General features: G+C 36.7%; 1 long non-coding RNA gene and 2 other non-coding genes across 3 annotated transcripts; all 3 read left to right on the top strand.

Annotated features, from left to right (window-relative positions):
* Positions 1-3,863: 3,863 nt before the first annotated feature.
* On the top strand, positions 3,864-5,314 carry LOC106662098. The gene is made up of 3 exons (XR_001339829.1): positions 3,864-3,982; positions 4,784-4,958; positions 5,097-5,314. It is a non-coding gene; the product is annotated as an uncharacterized LOC106662098 (long non-coding RNA).
* Positions 5,315-6,581: 1,267 nt separating this feature from the next.
* On the top strand, positions 6,582-6,655 carry Trnak-uuu. The gene has a single exon. It is a non-coding gene; the product is annotated as a tRNA-Lys (tRNA).
* A 257-nt stretch (positions 6,656-6,912) lies between these two features.
* Positions 6,913-6,986, top strand: Trnan-auu. The gene has a single exon. It is a non-coding gene; the product is annotated as a tRNA-Asn (tRNA).
* The last annotated feature ends 14,276 nt before the right edge of the window (positions 6,987-21,262 follow it).

Genomic DNA, 21,262 nt, shown 5'->3' with positions numbered 1-21,262 from the left:
CAGAAATTGGCAGTAATGAAGCCCTCTTTGGTCAATCGGAAAGGGCCCATTTTGTTGCATGACAACGCTCGACCACATGTGTCACGTGTAACGTCACAAAAATTATTGGAGCTTGGCTATGAAACTTTGCCTCACCCACCCTACTCTCCGGACCTCTCGCCTACTGACTACCATTTTTTTAGACACCTGGACCACTACTTACAACACATAATATTCAAAAATCAAACGGAACTGGAAAATGCATTTATTGACTTTATCAATTCTAAAAATTCTGAATTCTACTCAGACGGAATTAATAAGTTACCAACACGTTGGGAGAAATGTATTGAGAGTATGGGAAATTATTTTGATTAAAGAACATTGCTTTAAAGTAACTAGTTTCTTTTTTTTTGTTTAATACCAAAATCCTGCATTATTTTCCGGACAACCCAATATTATTTAACAAAATTAAACAAACATTATTGTAAGAAAATATTTAATTATATAACGTACCATCAAGATCAACAACGTCAAATTTAAATCTAATTTGAATCTGATATACCAACTAGTAAAAACTGAATAGACCATGTAATCTTTAAACACCTGCAAAGTTAATCGGGAGCAGGTGGAAATATCTTCTCGCAAGGGTTACTTGGAACCCTACACTATGTCAGACAAAACCGTAAAACATAAAAATTTGTAGGCGCTGCTTTCTTGTGATTTAGTGTCGAACCAGTCGAAATATACTGCTACAACTTCAAACCGATGATTCAACAAAAAGAATATAAAATAGATTCTGCAGAAATTATGTTGATAATCGGTAACGAAATGACTGTCAAATTATTCGTCATTTGATTTAACTCCTCGTGAGACAATTTGACATTTCGTGACCACATGACTTCTTGTGAGGAATGTCCATCACTAGCATCGTCCGATAAGCGAACATGAATGGAAATCTGGGTGGTTCTTCTTTTTGCTAAACATACAATGTTCAAACTTTTAAAAACCAAGTGCTTACACGATGGACGTCAACTTGTATATCAAAGCTACCATTTTAGGAAGTTTCCCACTGGGGTCGCAAAGTCTTTTAATACTGAGGTTCTTTAGCGTGCGCATCTGGCACATAGGCCTTATCACACGTTTATATTCTCAAGTTAGGAGCGACTCACTTCCGCGCACGGAAAATCTGTTTAACCGTGAGGTTCGGTGTAGAAGCCCGCACATCATCCTTCAGCATTCTGCCGACATATCGACTTCTCCCGCTTGCCCCTTCCGAGGAGGTGGGTTAACATTGTGCACTCAAAATATGTCCCGCGTAAAGGGATACCCAAAAGGGGTCGAAATGCATCAAACAAGTCTCCCACGCACTCCCTAGATAGAGAAGACAACTCTATCTCCCTGGATGTAGGGGCTCCGCTAGCGTCGAAATTTCCGGATCCTCTCCGACCGCGGTTACGATTTTAGTGGAATCTCTAACCACCCCTAGAGGTAACCCAAGGAAGCCCATACGTGCACCGCCGAAAAATCATCCCTCCCCGTCCAGCATTCCTTAGGCAATCGTGGGATTCCGTCAGCATTGTCTAGCCTCCTCGTAGGCTGTACGCTTCGGCAATCTTATCTCCGACTCCTGCGACTCGGAGGTCATGCGCAAGGGCTTAGGGGCACGGCCACGAATGAGACATCAGCCTCTTCTCTAGGTACCCGCCAGGGGTCTCACCACTCAGCCCTGCGAGTCCTTAACAGTGCACTGGGTTTGAACTTGGATCGTAACTACGCTGTCCCGCAGTTCAGATGGTTATGCACCCTCCCCCATCCATATATACAAATATTTTTAGACAGGATCTGGTACCCTAACCCGCATGTAATTCTGATGTAGCACCCGCCGTCCGAGGTAAGCTCTCAAGCCAACATCTCCCTTAACGCATCTCGAGGGACTAGGTAGGCGTGGTCTTGGCATCCTCGCACGCTGTACGCTTCCTTGGTCTTATCATCCAAATGCATGGGCTGGGAAGGGTCTGCTGGAATCTCCTAGGAGTACCCGCTGCTCAGTCCCAGGATTTGGATTGAAAAAAAAGGGAAATTTTCGAGATGCGCTTGCCCCAACACGCACCCCACCCCTTGTTACCCTTCTCCTTCTTCTTTTAGGAAGTGCAAATTTTGGTGGGCTTTTTATAACGGGATAAACGGTTATCTCAACTTTCACCTATAGGTTGAATGTCAGGTCCAAAATAAAACTCCGCCCTTTTAGCCATAAATTTGAAGAAAAAATTCGCTAAGAGTGGCAACGACTGAAGAACCGCGATCGCCACGGCAAACAGTGATGCCCGCATCACGAGGAAAAATTGATTTCATCGAGACAGGTTGTGTAGTCGGTTTGTGCTTGAGTTTTCAGACAAAGAAAAGAAAACGGGGAAAATATTAAGTGCATTCTCTCATTTGTCCAAGAACAACCAAAGGACAATTTTATCAAATTCATCTTAATTTGAATGACCACCCCGAGAAAGTTTGCGGATACTATAGAATGAGTGATGGTAGTTTTGCTCAATTACAATTGTACGTCCAAAGTTTCCCAAAGAACACAAAGTGGAGCACAGTATACCACCTGAAGAACGTCTTTCTGTAATGTGACTAGTCGCTGCCGCAGGTGCGCGCAAGGTCCATCCATTTCTGTGATTCCCATTTCTACTCGTGGCAATCGCATCGCCTGAAAAATAAACCTGTTTTATCTTTTTATTCGCCTTGATTTACAAGTCGCATATGCGTTGATCTCATTGAAAGCTGTGTCTTTTCTGCCTTAATCGCGCGAATGAAAGCCAGTCGCTTTTAGTTCAGTTTGAATAGACTAACAAAATTCAACGTTTATACTTGACTCGTCATTGATGCAATCTTGCATGTTCTTTGGGGGGTACGCTAATTCAACAAATCCCACCGCCCTTATAAAAAAAAAGGGTCTACGGTTCGTGATCGTCCATTCGACTCTATTCTAGAATATTCCATGCTTTGCAAGTAGCGTGTTGAGAAGGGTAAAATCAGGAGTGAACAAACTTAAGTAAGGGTCAGCGCGGAATAAGCAAAGAACGAACTTAAATCACAAATGCTGAATTAGCAGAACCCATCGTCACCTAAAACAAAATCAGCTTCACTCTCAAGTCATAAACTTATGCCGTACTTTATAAATTTCGTAAGTCTTTTTATTGGTATGCAATTAACATAAGACCTATTGTGATTGTTACCTTCTTTACTCGGAGTCTAGGGAAAAGTAATCCACCCAAGGTTTCCAACTGCATTGCAGAGATTTTTATATTTAACATAAAGAAAATCCATGAGTAAAATCAAAAGGCTATAGTGGCGAAACGAGGTTTTCGAGTAGGATAACTGAGAAAAATTATTATTTTCACTTTTCCTATACTATCAGAGTAAAAAAAAGACATTCACCCTGTATGTAGCTGGCCATAGATTATAAGAGTGTGAATTGGAACGTTTTTGAATTCTAGAAATCAGCACGGCACTGCAGTTGATTCAGTTTGCTTCATGATTAGCATGTTGTTTTTAAAAAATAGCTGTTGGCTAACTAGTTCTTCCGACATAGAACGTTTTTATTTCCGTTCTTTACCTTTATCGCTCCGTACTAGTACCACAAGAAAAAACAGCTAAAGGCATGGGATAACTGCATGAAGATCTGAACTGTTGAATCCCTAAAACGTCATTTCAACAAAAACTTGTTGAACAATAAGATACATACAATATAAACTGCACAAAGACTAAAGCCCTCGTTTTACATTGCTGGCGTAGCTAGTGTTGCTACAGTTTAGTTCAAAGTTCAAAACAGTTTCAACAAGAAAAACCTCAGGTAATTGCACTAAACAGCTGTTGCAAATGTTGATTTTGACCATAACATGAATTCCAGCTAGCAACCGGGTGTAGTTGAAACAAAAATATCTAAGTAGGTTTCACTTATTTTTCAGGCTAAGATTAAGTTTTACATGAGTTAAAAATCTGAAAAGTAAGTTTTACATAAGTTTTTTATACTAACAAATTGATTTTAAATTAGTTTTTAGATTTTAAAGTAGATTTTACTTCAGTTTGTAGTCAAAATATTGAGTTATACTTGTTTTTTAGTCAAAAAAGAACATTTTCAGTAAGTTTTAATAAAAACGACAGGTTATACTTGAACTCAAAGAGTAGGTTTTACTTGGCAACTTTATTACAAAAACATTAGCCGAGTTGTTACATAAAAATTAGACGAAAAAAACCTAACCGTGAAAAAAAAGGCCAAGTTCCAGACCCCTCAAACAAAATTAGCCTATCAATGTAATGATATATACCCTCCCAAAAACGTCAGCCTATCGAAGTAGTGAATGTAAATTGTGGCAGATTTTTATAAGCAACTTTTATTTTTATTGGTTAACACTTTCTGATGAGTTTCTGATGAAGAATAAAACATCAGGACCATATGTGCTCACGCAGGAGAGGTGGGTGAAAGGAAGGTAGAGAAATAAAAAGAAAATAAAGTTCCAAAGTACTCATTGCTCATTAGCAAATCACAAGTTTGGTCGAGGGTGTATGCTGAACTCATGCTATTTCATGAAAAATTTATAAGCGTTAATATGTCTGTAGTACAAGAGATCTGATCCCGGTGTGTGCGAATCGGACCTATATAAATCAACAAAACCTATATAAAATTTATTTAGTTTGAAAATTTAAATTTACTAGCCTTTTCAGTATATTTTTATACTTTTGATTTAATCATCGTTTAGTCGAGTTTGTCTAAATCTATCGATATTTTTTCCCTTATGAACCCCAGTAAATTTCACGGATGAGCGATAGGAGGTTGCCTTCGGGGCTGATCTTCGCTTTCCGGAAGTTCCTTTTGGGAAGAGAAGCGACAGAGAATAACAGATACTACGATGAAGTCCATTCCAGGGTTCCTGCATGTCCTCTTCCCAACTTACCAACCGGACCTCACTCGATTTTATCAAGTATACAATTATTATTTAAAAATATCCTTATAAACAGACCTGAAATTAGTTAGAACCCAGTTCCTTATACAGTCGTTAGAGATTGGACTTTTTTAATTTTTAAAGGGCATATTTAACATATTTCAATTTTTTTTACAGAAAATTATTATTGTAACCGTGATGCGAGAAGGCTGGTGAAGCCTCCTGCAGAAATAAAGCCTATTCCTCAAATCAAAGCCGACCAATCTGATGTATGTGAGCCTAGGGCAGCCATGCCAGGAAAATCTAGATCCTGCTAAAAAGTCAAGACTTTGGAAAAAAAATACCATGAACCGTCTAGTAGTCTTAAGTTTTTAAATTAAATTTTAAACAACTGATTTTATTTCTTATATTTCAAAAGATTGTAAATTGTTGCGGCATTGTTTTTAATCGTATTTGTAAGTCACTAAGTCCCTGTCAATTAAGGGGAAGCCTTATGTGAACGTCGAGGGAATCAAGAAAAGGCCAATTGCAGTTTAATTTCAGAGAACGTTTGGGTGCAAGTAATTAAAGACAAAATAAAATAAAAACTTTTTGGCATTTTAATTATTATTACATTAGTAGAAGAAAATAGATCGTCCTAATTTTTGAGCAAAATGTTATAAACTGGTAAATATCAAGGTTATCTATAAAATAATTAAACAATTTTGTGTTAATAATTAAGTTTTTAGCATGTCAGTAGAAAGAATATTCCTACAGTATTATTTACGCATAATTAACGAATGTTTGTTTTGAACCTTATCTATTTATGATGAGCAAAGTTCGTTATAATTAATCTTTTAAAATTAGAATTTTTCGATTGGTTCTGTCAACTGGATGATGTTCTTGTGATTAGGTACAATTTTTTCAGCTGAAACGATGAATGATATCTTCAGAAAGAATGTAAAAACATAATTGAGCGATGGAAGAACCATTTTTTTTGTACGTAGACATCGAAAGAATGTTTTAATTTAATATATTTATTTATTAAAATGGGTCAAATGAAGCCATCTATTAAGTTTACAATGACTAACTTAGAAGAAATAAATAACTTTAGTCCACCCATAATTGTTGTCACAGTTTATCTAATTTAGCTTCTACAGGAAGTTTCTAGAGAACTAAATCAAATTGCTTAGTCATCTTCTAGCTAACTACGTAACAGGCAGCCTGGCCTCGGTGTCCGGGTGGCTTTCAAGACGAAGGTACGCTTCTATGATCTCTGTCGATGTGAGGGATGTTCAGGTCTCTGGGTATGTCTCTATAGCGAACATACCAAGGAGCATCTACCATATTTCGTAGCACTTTGTTCTGAAACCGCTTTTGACACATCCCAGAGTTGTACACCATTACATCCATATAGGTTAAAATAATTGATTACAACTCAATATTTTATTTTGCTTAATTAATTATTCTTGTATGTAAGGTCTCGGTTGAGATGAAAAAGCTAGTGTCACGAACGGGATTCGAACCCACGACCTTCAGCTCAATATGCCATTGCTCTAATCATTTGAGCTATCGTGACTACGATCCACTCGGACACCGACTCTCCATCTCAACCTATAACCTTTCGAATTTTCCGTCTTTTTTTCCATTGCCTTTTTTTTGTCGGTGTCCGAGTGGATCAAAGTCACGATTGCTCAAGTGGTAAGAGTAGCGGCCTTTTTAGCCGAAGGTCGTGGGTTCGAATCCCACTCGTGACACTAGCTTTTTCATCTCAACCGAGACCTTACATAAAAAGAATAATTAATTGAAAGAAGTAATTTGTTAATTAGACCACTAAAACATAATGGATTTAATAAGTAAAAGAAATATGACTTCACTAACAGCTCTCCGTGGCTAATTCATAAGTCGCTGAGAATCGAATTCTGATTACACGACATTTGAAAAATGGCAAAAAAGAGGGAAAATTCAAAAGGTTGTAGGTTGTGATGGGGAGTCGGTGTCCGAGTAGATAGAAGTCATGATAGCTCAAGCGGTTAGAGCAACGGCGTATTGAGCCGAAGATCGCGGGTTCGAATCCCGCTCGTGACACTAGGTTTTTCAACTCAACCGTGACCTTACATAAAAAGAATAATTAATTGAAAGTAGTAATTTGTTAATTATACCACTAAAACATAATGGATTTAATAAGTAAAAGAAGTATGACTTCACTAACAGCTCCCCGTGGCCAATTCATAAGTCGCTGAGAATCGAACTCTGATTACACGACATTTGAAAAATGGCAAAAAAAGGGAAAATTCGAAAGGTTGTAGGTTGAGATGGGGAATCGGTGGCATCGAAGTCATGATAGTTGTTCAAGTGGTTAGAGCAACGGCTTACTGAGTGTAAGGTCGCGGGTTCGAATCCCACTCGTGGCACTAGGTTTTTCATCTCAACCGAGACCACACTTAAAAAGAATGATTAATTGAAAAAAGTAATTTGTCAATTAGACCATTGAAACATAATGGATTTTATTTTGTATTGATAGTCGGGAATTCCTTCTCAGTAATCAATAAAGTTGACGGTATTTGAAATCAAGTTCTTTCCTTTTCCTTTCGATGGGTTCTTTCCACTTTAATGTTTTATCTATTGTCATACCTAAATATAGATGGGAAAGAATTTTAAATTCAAAATATAATTCCCACTTCCAACAAGTTTGTTGTTACGCAAAGTATGTACAATTTGTACGAGCAATTATACATATTTTTCTAGCTTCCCTCATCTTATCACCTTATCTAAAACATTCAGCATCTTCAGAACACAAGTTAATCGGTTTATTAACATGTTAATAAATAATTATTATATAACAACAATATAGTCATATAAAACAGAGAATAATCAAGCAGTTGAGGTTCTCAAAAAAATAAATAAAATAAAATAAAACAAATAAATTAAAAAAATAAATAAATAAAAAACCACATGAAATTTTTTTATAGACAAAAAGTAGCTGTACAATAATTTCTACAGTTCTATGTAATGTGTACAATTTGTAGGAGCGATTATACATATTTTTCTAGTTTCCCCCATCCTCACCCCTTATCCAAAACATCAGCATCTTCAGAACGCCAGTTAATCGGTGTTGGTTAACATCTTCTAGTTAAACGCAAATAAGTAATTTGTGTAATTTTTTCAAAGAGGCACTGAAATTAAGGTCCTATATGATTAATCAATAAATACAAATAACAATAAAACCTCCTCAGGGTTCGGTTCTGAGTGTCACTTTATTTGCCATTGCGGTAAACGGTCTTGCTGATAATATAGATGATCGTATAGTCAGGCCTTTATATGTCGATGATCTTTGTTTTTACTTGTCTGGGAAAAATCTCCAAAACGTAGGAAGGACTTTACAAAACGCCATTGACACATTGTCACGAAAAGCAGATGATGTAGGTTTCAAATTCTCTTTGTCCAAAACGGTATTTGTACACTTTTGTAGACTGAGAAAACATCATGAAACACCTCGGCTTTTCCTTTCTGGCGTTGAAATAAAGGAAGTCGACGTTGTCAAATATTTGGGAGTTTCTTTCGACAAAGCCCTTCGATGGAAACCTCAAATAGCCCAATTGTCTAATTCAGGAAGGAAAATACTAGGCCTGATGAGATTCCTTGCTAATTACAATTGGGGGGCGAATAGAGACATTCTTTTAAGAATATTCAGCATGTACTTAGGAGCAAAGTTTCGATATGGAGCAGCAGGTTACTCTTCAGCGCGAATATCAACTTTAAAACCTCTAGATAGAATTTATTATCAAGGTATCAGGATTGCAACAGGGGCGTTTAGAACAAGCCCTTTATATAGTCTCTGCAATGATGCCGGTGTCCTTCCTCCGGAACTTTTCAGGGAGGAGGCAATTCTTAGGTTTGTTGCTAGACTTTGGTCTAAGCCTTTCCATCTTCTATTTCCTTCAGTTTTCCGTAACCCTCACCAAGATATGTACTCGTTCCTAAGAACTAGGACGAGACCTCTCGGAATCCGCGGTACTGAAATGTTGAGATTAGGAGGGAATACCTTGCCGGCGGTTGAGGGTTTTAAATTGCTAGATATCCCACCGTGGGCATTACCTACTGCCACAATTATCGAAGATCTGTCTTTGTTGGACAAAAGAGAAACACCTTCTCTGATGATCAAGGCAGAATTCTTGCGAATTTTAAATAACTATCCCAATTATAAATTTTTTCTAGTCATGTCAATTTTTTGTTCTTTTATTGGAACTTGTCTAATATATACAATCAGTTCCTGTATTTATTTATTTAGTGGAACGTTTAGTCAAGATGACAAGCATGTCCAATTCTTCGTTTCTTTCTAATCCTTGTACTTATACACGCTTCTTCTTGTGCTTCTTTATAGCATGAAGAGTATAATATTATTTCAATATGTGAATCTTTTCTTTTCTTTATAACATGAAAGTTTGGTTGTTTATTTAAATTCTATTTCATTTGTGTACAATGATAACTGAAAGGTTACGTAGGCTAACCCCTGTAAACCAACACATAATGAAAAAACTCTAAATAAAAATATAATCTAAAAAAATCAATATCAATTTTTCAAATCTTTGTAAACCGACACAAATAAAAACGATAATAAAATATACTTTTTAGTTTAAATAATCAAACATATAAATTAGCTGTCTTTTTTCATGTGGCATATTTCATAGTTCTTCTTAACTATGTCAGTATTCCCATTTTCTTTATCTAAAATCTAAAAATAAACTCAAGACCTCTTAACATTATAAATATCTTTAGATGAAGAACAAGAAGAACTCAAATTCAAAACGTTATCAAAAGAATTGGAACATCCCATGATTCCGAAATAGTGGGGACAAAGGCCATCGGGGTAAACAAAATATCAACTGTTCTTCCTGGTGTTATGCTCGAATTTAGATGATCGGGAGGAGATCTGATCTATTATTAGAGGTCAACAAGGAAAACTTCCTGTTGGCAACGATTTCTAGGCATGAATAAATTTCTCCGATGGCGTGAATACGGTCTGCTTTCTTAGTGGTGTTCACTGAACTTTTTCATTACGAAATGTTTAAGATATAATTGAAGGAACAATGTACGGATAGGGTATGGTATAATTACGGCCGGTTGTATTCGGTGCGTTGGTCGGAAAGTTTCCGCGGCCGTTAATTCTTCAATTTGTATTCCTTATAGTGAGAGACAGGGAAGGTAAAAACAGTGTTTTGAATGTTAATGTAACAGTAGGAAAATGTGGCGTAGTGAGAGTATTGTGCGAATAAATATTACTTGCACAGCTGTTGATGTTTATTTTTCAAAAAGCAATAGCTGGTGAAAAACGTAGAAAGATGAAAACACAGCTCTATTATTGCATGATACGTAAGATTTGCGTAATAGATGCGGATGATACCATGCCAACCATAGCAGCCATGAGCTGGCTATAAATTCCGAAGAATCATTAACCCTGAAAGTAAAATTAGATTAGGTTTTTCATGATTATTACTGCGATGTTTGAAGAAGAGCTTATCAAAATAAAAACGTTTATCTATTCATATGAGACGTCAGATATCCGTAACAGATTCCTATGATATCATGCAAATAGGATGGTCACTGTATATGGCTTTAAAATCCGGGAAATATCAACCAATAAAGTAAAATTACAACATGTTTTCGATGTTTAGAGTAAAGCTGTAGCAGCTAATCCTCCATAAAGTCTTGCATGCGAAGTGTGTCATGGTGGCCAAAAGCTGCTGAAACATCCATTACAAATTACAGCTTGAGTAAGCCACCTGCCGGATTGAAATGTGGAAAGAAAGTAGAAGATTGTAATAATTCGTAAATATCAAAATAAAAGCTTCCTCCTAATTCATACCGTATTGCAGTGACTCCATAAATTCTAGCTTGCGAGATGCTCATGGTCGCCAAGAGTTACTGAAGCATCCATTACGAACTCAAGCAGGCCATGTAATGGGAGAGTAAAAGAAAGTATACGACTGTACAAATTCGAAAATAACAAAATAAAACAGTTCACGTATTCATACTGTATTGCACGACATCTGATGTGCAAAACAAATGCTGATGATGCCATACTCCGAAATTAAAATTAGATCAAGCCTTCCTTTGGATCTTGGGATATTGTGGCCATTGATCCTCGATTAGCACCATTTGTAACGTGTTTCCTCGATTTCCATAATCAGTAGAAGGAGAGCTTGTCATTTTAGCAGGACATCTACTTAACCCTCAGACAGGGTCTGAACTCAATTTTATAGATTCAGAATGAGCGGTTTACATGCTCCCATTCGAACTCACTTCCTTGAATCAAGTGATAAATTCAGCCTATATTCACATGAGCTAGATGGGTCTATGTGATATTTTACCAATGATTATTAAACTGAATGAAACGCTTCTAGTGATTAAAACCAGCGAAGGATAGGCGGACCAAGATAATCTGCAAATCGCCATTTTTGGAACGACTGTCTTGTCGAATCCATAAGAAATATCATCATCTTCAAGCTTGATAATCTTTACTTTGATACTTGATTTAGGAATTTGATAAATGCAATCGTTTGTTCTCTGCAACTTTTTTCTCCTCCCCTGCGCCTTATACAAAATGTACATGACCTTCCTCAGAAGTATTTTAGTATACTGTGCCATTCTACGTACCACTTACATTTCTCTTTTATGGAAGTATTCCATAGCCATTTTCATTCCTAAAGCACACAAACCTCCCAACTGTAGTTACAACATACAACATATCCTCCGTTAAACCGATCAGTCTTCTACCTGCGCTTTTCAAAATGGAAAGACAACTTTTAAAACGTTTAATACCCATCCTAATTTTACATAAAATCACCACTTCTTATCATTTCAGCTTCCGTCCCCATCAAACCGTTCTGCAAGGTTTCAGATTTGTGGGTTCCTGTGTATTAGAGAACAAAGAGAATTGCTTGGGTGTATTCCCTGGATATGACCTTTTGATAGGGACTGACATGCTTTATAAACTTATTCTTACCTTTATATTATACTTTATATTTAATCCTATTTAACTGACACAGCTTCAGTGTGAGCTCAGTTATCAGATATAAGACCATATACATTCCAACACCATCTTTACCACCTATCCGGATGAAGAAACCTCCAATCCAACATCCCAGAACATCTTGAATTTATCAACGTGCAAAATGTGGAGGGCAAGATTGAATGAGGAAAATGTACATATTACATTAAAAAAAATCAGATATTTGCTGCTAGTTAGATTGCAGACTGGCTGACGTGAATTCCCGACACAAGACTTAAGACAACAACAACAGAAGACCTCATCAACCACTATTGAACCAAAATCAGTTTTGACGGACAAAATTCAACTAATTCTTTACAAGCGATCACACCCACCCACCTACACACACACACACATACAGAGAGAGAGAGTGAGAGAGAGAGTGAGTGAGAGAGAGAGAGAGAGCGAGAGAGAGAGAGAGAGAGAGAGATATTGCATTCAAATTGCCAAAGCTCCTTAACCTCATTATCCACAACGATCTCATAATTTCTTTGGTATCCACCCACCTACACACACACATACAGAGAGAGAGAGAGAGAGAGAGAGAGAGAGAGAGAGAGAGAGAGAGAGAGAGAGAGAGAGAGAGAGAGTGAGAGAGAGAGTGAGTGAGAGAGCGAGAGCGAGAGAGAGAGTGAGAGAGAGAGTGAGAGAGAGAGAGTGAGAGAGAGAGAGAGAGAGATATTGCATTCAAATTGCCAAAGCTCCTTAACCTCATTATCCACAACGATCTCATAATTTCTTTGATATCCGACTGATCCGATCCCGTTTTCAAACGTCCTACACCAAACTTTCCTTCCAAACTAACTTCTCTTAATTTCTCTTAATCTGTGTCCTCCGGGTGCAGTGCAGGCCATATTGTCAGTGTTGTAACCGGGAGAAAAAATATTTATTTGTAACATGTATACATACGAAAAAGAAAGTATTTTAAAACATCTGTAAACACACTCGTTCTAACAAGTTTTATGATATATTTACTTCAAAAAGAAAGTTCCCACAGAACATCTCCTTTATAATTTTAAAAGCTAAACTAACCAGACGGTCAGGACCTAACTTGGTGTGATCGATTTAAATCTAACTAAGACTAGTCACGGACTTCATTAATGAGAACAGCGAAATCAGCCAAATAATGGAAGTCGTAAAATCGATAAAGGAGCACAACATCCGTGCAAGCCAACTTTACAATCTTTTGTTTAAAACCAATTTAACTTGTTATAATACGTTCTGGATTCATGTTTAAATAAAAACATGACGATGAATGTGAAAGTATACAAGAGAAGATATACTTCAAATGGTCACACTATTGCTGTTACATGCTTATACAAGCAACCTTATCTAATTATATTACGTCTAAAATAAGACATCTATTATTAGTGTCACTACAGTTTATGTAAATAATGTTTATAATTTACCTGAATTTTCGAAATTTTCTTTTCTTTAAGTCCCTAATGGATTTTTTGTTTTTATTGGTCTTTTATTGAATTTCAACATGTACATACTAAAATATTCAAAAATTCCATCTATTTGTCGGAAAACTATATTCCCTCGATATATTTTTGAGTACGTTGATGTTGGAATTGGCTCAATTTGCCCGATCAATCTTAAACGAGATAAACAACGAGTACAAAGTTTCCATTTTATCAACATGAGTTATGTATCGTTCAAATGAGAGGCACATACGTCATACCATCAGTCATTTTTCGTGACATTAATGTAGAAAAGGGGTTGAACATCGATTGATTTGTCCTAGGATCGGTGGAAAATTGTCTAATCTTTAATAAATATTTGGGCTGCCGTCTAAATCCGGTTTTGGTGGTTAAGCGAGCTTCTGGTTTGTTCCAATCTTTTGCAGAATATCTTTTTCTGACTTGATTTATTTTTTAAACTTCTTCTTTATTATTAAACTTCTTCTTCTTATTTTATGCGATATACTAAGAATGTAAACGGTATAATTCCTTATATTGTTGAACCAGACAGACAGTCGGATCAACTTTAAATGACTGGCAACAAAGAACAGACCAACGGTAAGAATTGTATAAATGTATTCCCTCGACCTCTCAAAAATAACAAGAAATAAATCATTTGGACGAAAAGAGTCGCGTAACCCCTTTAAGTGGCACGAAGCCAATAGACGTAAGTGTTTAAACGGACCAAGGGATTATCTCAGTCCCTAATATTTATCTAATACTTCAATTTTCTCGACTTGTCGCAGGAGGTCATGTCAAAATCTGAAGCGAAAACGAGAATCCAATAACATTTAGCTTAACATTGAGCGTCTCGCGGAGGAGGACCGGAGGTCCTTCCAAAAGAGGGCTTGTTTCCGGAAATACAACCTTTGTGAGGTCTCTTTCAAGGTTCCGGAAATCCATTCGGTTCTTAGTTTATGCTTACCTAGCCAATTTCCAAATGAAGATCATAAAAAATTTGACTAGAAAGAGAATCACATCGATGTAAATAAACTCAGGTCCAAAGAAACAAACAAAACTTTCAAAGTAGAGCTACATAACCGCTCTCAGGCTCTTCAGGACCAGGACCTAGATAAAGAAAAATGTCGTTGAACACTAGGATAAAGTAATGAACATATTTCGAGATATGAGCGATAAATTGGCTAACAAAACCCCCAAAAGAAAGATTAACTGTCAACTAAAAATAAATCAACGGAGGGCAAGGCAACAGAAATCGACCACGCAACAAGAATACAATGAAGAGCCAAAAAATGTTCATAGGCGCGTCAAAGAAGGTCATAAAGGTTGATCAGAAGTGCCACAAAGCGGAGAATGCAGCACGACGAGGCGACGGTAAACAATTTTATTCTATCACCCACACCCTGTCAAACAAAGATTTCAGACGAAGCAGACCAATAAAAAGTAAAGATGGTATTCTACTTACCGCACAGGAAAAGCAACTTCGAAGATGGGAGGAACACTTCAAGGAAAGCCTCAATAGAGATTGCAAAGACCCGTCACCACTGATTTCACGACAACCCACTCAGGAGAACCGTTTAAATTGGACACCAAAGCACCTACCCTAGAATAGATAGAAGAAGCCATAGGGAACTGAAAAACGGGAAGACGTTAAGACTGGACCGTATTCCATCCAAAGCTAAACGTTGACCCTCCGAAAAGTGTACAAATATTTAACTCAAAGATTAAGTACAATCTGTCACAATGGGAAAGTACCAAACGAATGGAAAAAAGGTCTCATTTTCTCTGTAACAACAGGAGGAGTGGCACCCTTTGACAGAAGCTAGCAAAGTTTTGTCAAGATGATTCTTAAAAGAATTAAAGCTGTTGAGGAAAACAGACTGAGGAAGGTGCAAGCGGGATTTATAAAAAACGGAACGATGCAACAATGCACAACAGTTGAACGATGTGTCAAATGGTAGACCCCTTCATTGAGTTTGAAAAGGCCTTTGATTCGATCGAACGTAGATAAATGTAGCTTATTCTGGAAAGATATGGCATTCCCACAAAACTCATTAACCTGATTATGTATTACCAAGGATACAACTGGCAAGTGATCCATGGAAGGAATCTTTCACAACAGTTCAACGTGGCGCAGGAGTTATGCAAGGATGCTTCCTGCCACCCTCCTTCTTCATCCTGGTACTGGATGCAGTTATGCGCAATGGGAATCCAGGAAAGATTGGAACACGTTGATTTTACCGACGACATCTGTCTCTTAGCGCCAAGGATAAGCGACCTGCAGGCCAAAATAACGGCACTAAACATTTCAGCCAAAGGGGTAGTCTTAAAAATAAATGCCAAAAGGACAAATGGAATGCGAATAAATCCTACAACGGATAGCAAACTGACGCAGGAAGACGACAACCTAGAAGCAGATCATTCTTTTACCTACCTAGGAAGAATGGTCAAAATTTGGAAATACTGTGGTCGATGTAAAGAGTAGAACTAGTCCATTGAACTTATACAATTATATGTGATAGGGAGAAAGAAAACCATCTCCAGCTTGGTTAGGTTCCAGGCAAACCAAACTTTGGCTCTTCAACACGAATGTCAAGTCCGTCCGTTTGAATCTGAGTCTTGGAAAATTACCAAAACCGTGACGAATGCTCTCCAGGTTTTTATGAACTGCTTCAAAAAATAAGCAATGTAGAACAGGCCAGCTTCCCATACTTGCTGAGGTAGGCAAAAGAAAATGGAAATGGATAGGACATACCCTGAGAAAAAGGGTAGGCGCCGTCGAGAAAAGTGCGCAATAGTGGAATCAGCTAGGGCAATCACAACATTGCCAAGGCAAACGTGTTGACATCACTGGGAAAGGAACTTAGGATATTAAGGAAGTCGTGAAGAAAGGCCAAGAGTTGTGCAGCTGACAGATAGAGATGGAAGAACTTTGTGCACCCTATGCTTCATTGTGAGTGGCAGGAATTAAGCCTTATATACAGAGTCCACCAAGCGAAAGTTTCTTCTTCTAATAATCTGTTTTAGATCTTGATTGATGACAGATTACGTTTAATCCATAAATGACAAGTTGTATCGTAAATATTGAAAATTAATAAGTTAACAATTTTTTCTTCACTGCCAAAACATAAATCATCATAATAAATCATAAGATGACTGTGGGAGATGTTTATGCAATCTCTTCTGCAGATCGTTAACCACACGTGTTAATCAAAGAAGTACAGATGAGAGTTATGAAATACAAAAAAGACAGAACAGAAAGTTAAAATTGTCTGTGCCATTGCAAAATTGCTAATTGTTCCATGCATAAAATCTAAGGCAAGATATTTATTATTTAGGATTAGATTAGATATTTATTATATTAGATATTTTAGGATTAGATTAGATTTTTAGGATTAGATATTTTAACCTAACTATTTTAGGCGGTGGTTTGTTAGTCAAAAGATTCTCCAACAAATGCCACTGCCCAAAGTAACTTAATAGAACTAAAACTGTCAGAGGAGGTTAAGAGAAGCACTTGAGGGTATCAAAAAATATTTCTTAATAAAATTCAACCCCCCCCCCCAAAGGTTGAGCACTACAGTCAACACTATTTACACAAAGTGCAAAACCTATTGACAATCAAGCGGAAAGAAAATTGTAACGTTTCATTGGTTTTATTTAGCATCTGGGTATATTTTTTAATAATTTATTACTTCAGACCAATCATAAATTATACATTCTTGTTTTGCTCTTATTCTAAAAAAATATGTAACAAACTTGTTTTTTTTTTTTATAAGTTTGAGTTTTTGTGGTTTTAGATAGGTTGACCAAAGTTGTGAAAATTCTGATCAACATACTTTCTCACATGTGAAAAATGGCAAAAAGGAGGGAAAATTCAAAAGGTGTGGTTGAGATGGGAAGTTGGTGTCCGAGTGGATCGAGGTCACGATAGCTCAAGTGGTAGAGCAGCGGCGAATCAAGCCGAATATCGTGGGTTCGAATCCCGCTCGTGCCATTGTCTTTTTTATCTCAACTAAAAACCTTAATTAATTATAACTTTCTCACATAGTTCACTATTTAAAAAGTTTAACACAATTCTATGACAATTATTCTTTTTCTATATAAATTTACACAATATTTGAAAGCTGATTTACTTTTGTGATTGTAAATTCTTTTCTGATTTGTTGACAGACCGATGATGATTTTGTTTCAAAATCGTATTGCCCAATATCTCTGCAGTTATTAAAAACAATTATTTTCAATTGGTCATTCCATACCAAATTATGCTAAATGTCGATTGATTTCTGTTGTTTTCGATTCGGCCGTATATTCCGGCATGACCCTTAACAAAGAACCAGTCTGGCCTTCGGATACAATTTTAATTATAACAAACACAATAGGAAACACAGGAAAGAAAAATCTATTGGTTTCTTTTTTTGTTGTTCTTCCTGTATAAAAGTCATTTTTTAAAGAGAGATTGCTCAATGAATGGGTAGACGAATAGATCTCTACGTCTGGTAGACCTTCTGTCTTGAATGACGACATTATCGAACTTGATTCGTGTCAAACATTTCAGGGGTTTGCCAAAGTGTTGAAAATAAACGATTAAGGTTACATCGACGTGAAAGTTGAGCAAATGGGTTCTCCATAAATTGACCTACGGTAACAAAATTCAGGCTCTAAATATTTGCATTTCATTGGGCACAAGTTAAAGACGTTTTTTGCCCGGATTGTTACATGCGACGAAAAATGGATCCTGTTTTTCATCACATGTGACAAACTGGTCAAAAAACATCTGTAATGATCATTATTCACTCACTCTGATCACGGCCGAAATTTGATGAAATGTGCTCGTCAATCAGCTTTGAGAGAGTTCCTGATTGACCACGAGAAGATAGTTCATATCCTGGTTCCTCATTTAGTTGGGCTATGGGATGCTATTGTCAAATCGGCAATATTATACCGCCTCAATGGTGATGTTTCATTGGGGGAAAAATATTGCACATTATTAAACCATTTCGAGGCAATCCTAAAAAGCAGCAGCTTATTCTATTGGGCTGGTGCAAAAATAATGCAAGTTTTAAAAAAGCAGTCAAAACTATTTTTAATTTGTATAAAATAAAGAAAGTTTAGTAGAAATATTTTCCATCACAATCTGTGCATCTTTGCCAACGTGCGTATAATAAGCGATTTTATTCCGCTGACGTAAAAATCTTTATTTCGACTTAAAATAAAGCCTTGGAAGGCGTTATCTGCGTCACCCTAATTCTCTAAAAAATTTATCTCTCAAGAAGTGAACAAAATGCTTTAATAAATTGGAAATCTGTAGGCGAGAGGTCTGTGAATATGGAAGGTTTCATGTGCCTAAGTCAGTAAGTTTCCGCATGGTTGCCATGTGGTACATGTGGCCTGGCTTATCGTGGAGAAGAATCGGCCCCTTCAGTTTGCCAATGCTGGACGATAACGTTGCATTGCGTCCCATGCATTTTGTCAAATTTTGACAATATTTCTATGCTTTGATAATTTCACCATAATTCAGTCAATTATAGTGAACAACCCCAGCACTACACCACCAAATAGTCACCATAACCTTTTTTGGGTGCAGATTTGGTTTCGGAAAGTGTTTTGGCGCATCATCCTTGTCCACTGACCTATGCACCTCCTATTATCGTACGGAATACATTTCTCATCGCACGTGATGATTCGATCGAGAAATGAATCATTTTAGTGGCGCAACAGAAGAGATGCACCTTTCAAAACATCGATTTCTTTGGACGTCTGTTAGTTCGTGTGGTATGTGGTACCCACTTGTCGAGCTTCTTTACTTTACCAATTTGCTCTAGATGGCGAACAACGGTTGAGTGGTCAACACTAAGCTCTTCTGCAATTTCCCGTGAATTTTCTTCAATCAACGTTTTGAGTTGGTCGTCGTCCACAACGGAACCAATCTCCAAGACGAAACCTCTGAAACCGTCGCTGCCCCGTGCATTCGCTCATGCTTCCTCCCCAAAATTGATGTTACGTTTTGGGCCGCAGCACTTCCCCCAACTTTAAATTCTAACGAATAAATCTGACGGAAATCTAGTTTGGACATAATTTCGCAGGTTCTCACTCTTATAAAATTCAATATGAACCGAAATGTTTTGTATAAAAGATAACTGTTAAAAGTATTTATTATAATCCATAAATTTGATTTGAGGATTTAACTTTGTTTATATGACAATGCGAATATAAAACAAGTTTTCAAAACCTGCATTAATTTTGCATCAAACCAATAACTCAACATGATTCGGCGGACCCAGGGATTATCTCTTTCTGCCAGACTACTCAAGTGAGACTCTCAACGTACGGCAAAAAAAGTATTTATTTAAATATTTTCTTTGGTGTTTGATCTACCAATCTACCTTTAGGAAAGTATATTTATTTAAAAAGATAAGCGCTCATATTTTCAATCGCGCTCAGTTATAATAATTGCAATATCTTGGGAACAAAACAATCATCATCAAACAAGCAACTTGTACTGTTGAAATGGTTAATGATAATTTTAAAAAAATCAAAAATTACCAACATATTGTTTAGGGCTTCTGCTTACTCTCCAAATTCCACTGAGATTATTTGAATACATTATTTATTTAATTTATTTAGAGATCGTGAGATACGGTCTGGTGTGACGTAGGTTTCAGAAAAACATTTTCTTTATCGTGCCAACGTTTCGATCTTTATTGAGATCATCTTCAGGGCCTAGGATTTACAAACATTGTTTACATATAACAATTACATTTTGGATGTGGAAAAGTGAATTTATACAATGCAAAATATATTTTTTTATATATTCAATCAAAGTATTTCTACGCTCTCAAAGTGTTTGTCTTCTGTGTAATTGTGCCATTCTTTGAGGTGAAAAGAAGCCGACGCCTTATACAAAAATGTCTTTTCTATACCGACATCCTTCCCCCACCCCTTCAAAATCCAACGTATATAAACACAAAATAGCAAAATCTCACTGGCACTCTCGACACAACCCGCAAGAACGGCACAATTACACAGAAGACAAACACTTTAAGTGAGTAGAAATACTTTGATTGAATATATAAAAAAATATATTTTGCATTGTATAAATTCACTTTTCCACATCCAAAATGTAATTGTTATATGTAAACAATGTTTGTAAATCCTAGGCCCTGAAGATGTTCTGAATAAAGATCGAAACGTTGGCACGATAAAGAAAATGTTTTTCTGAAACCTACATCACACTAGACCGCATCTCACGATTTCTGAATAATTATTTATTTAATTTTATTTTGGGTTGGAAACTTTTCTCCACTCGAAAAAAAAACAAGAGGAAACCACATTTACACTGATTTTGGAGCAAAGAAATACAATTCAAGGGTAAAAACACGCCATAGCTTCATAAAATATTTTATTTTGGACAAAATTGCACAGTTAAACAACTAAAACTAAATAAAAATAAGAAAATATGAAAGAAGATAAAAAATTATTGCAGTTCGGGCACTGCATACTACCCTTTAGTTTGATACAAGTTTAGGCCTAGTTGATGCTATATTATATCTTCAACATCTATAATTAGCTTTTGAAAGTTTTCAACTAATGTTTATCATTTTTATAATGTATTTTTAGCCTTTCCAGAGGTAAATCCTTTCAATTTGGCTAACCAACTCTGTCCTCCAACGGACATCACCACGCTATTCTTACGTCTTTACACAATTGTCCACTTTTTTAAAATGTACAACATCATTAAATATAGACAACATGATTTACTTTGTAAACGTTGAAGTGTGAACAATAAATGATGATCAGAAATATAAAAAAATCATAGGCAAAGAGTCACAGGTCTGGGAGTGGAGCATCGACCGCTTCGAATTCGAACAAAAAGGCCCCCTTCCCAACAT

The sequence above is a fragment of the Cimex lectularius genome, unplaced genomic scaffold, assembly GCF_000648675.2.
Source record: "Cimex lectularius strain Harlan isolate CLEC.00 unplaced genomic scaffold, Clec_2.1 scaffold19, whole genome shotgun sequence".
Taxonomy (NCBI): domain Eukaryota; kingdom Metazoa; phylum Arthropoda; class Insecta; order Hemiptera; family Cimicidae; genus Cimex; species Cimex lectularius.
Note: the sequence above shows the minus strand (reverse complement) of the source record. Positions and strands in the feature narration are given on the sequence as shown.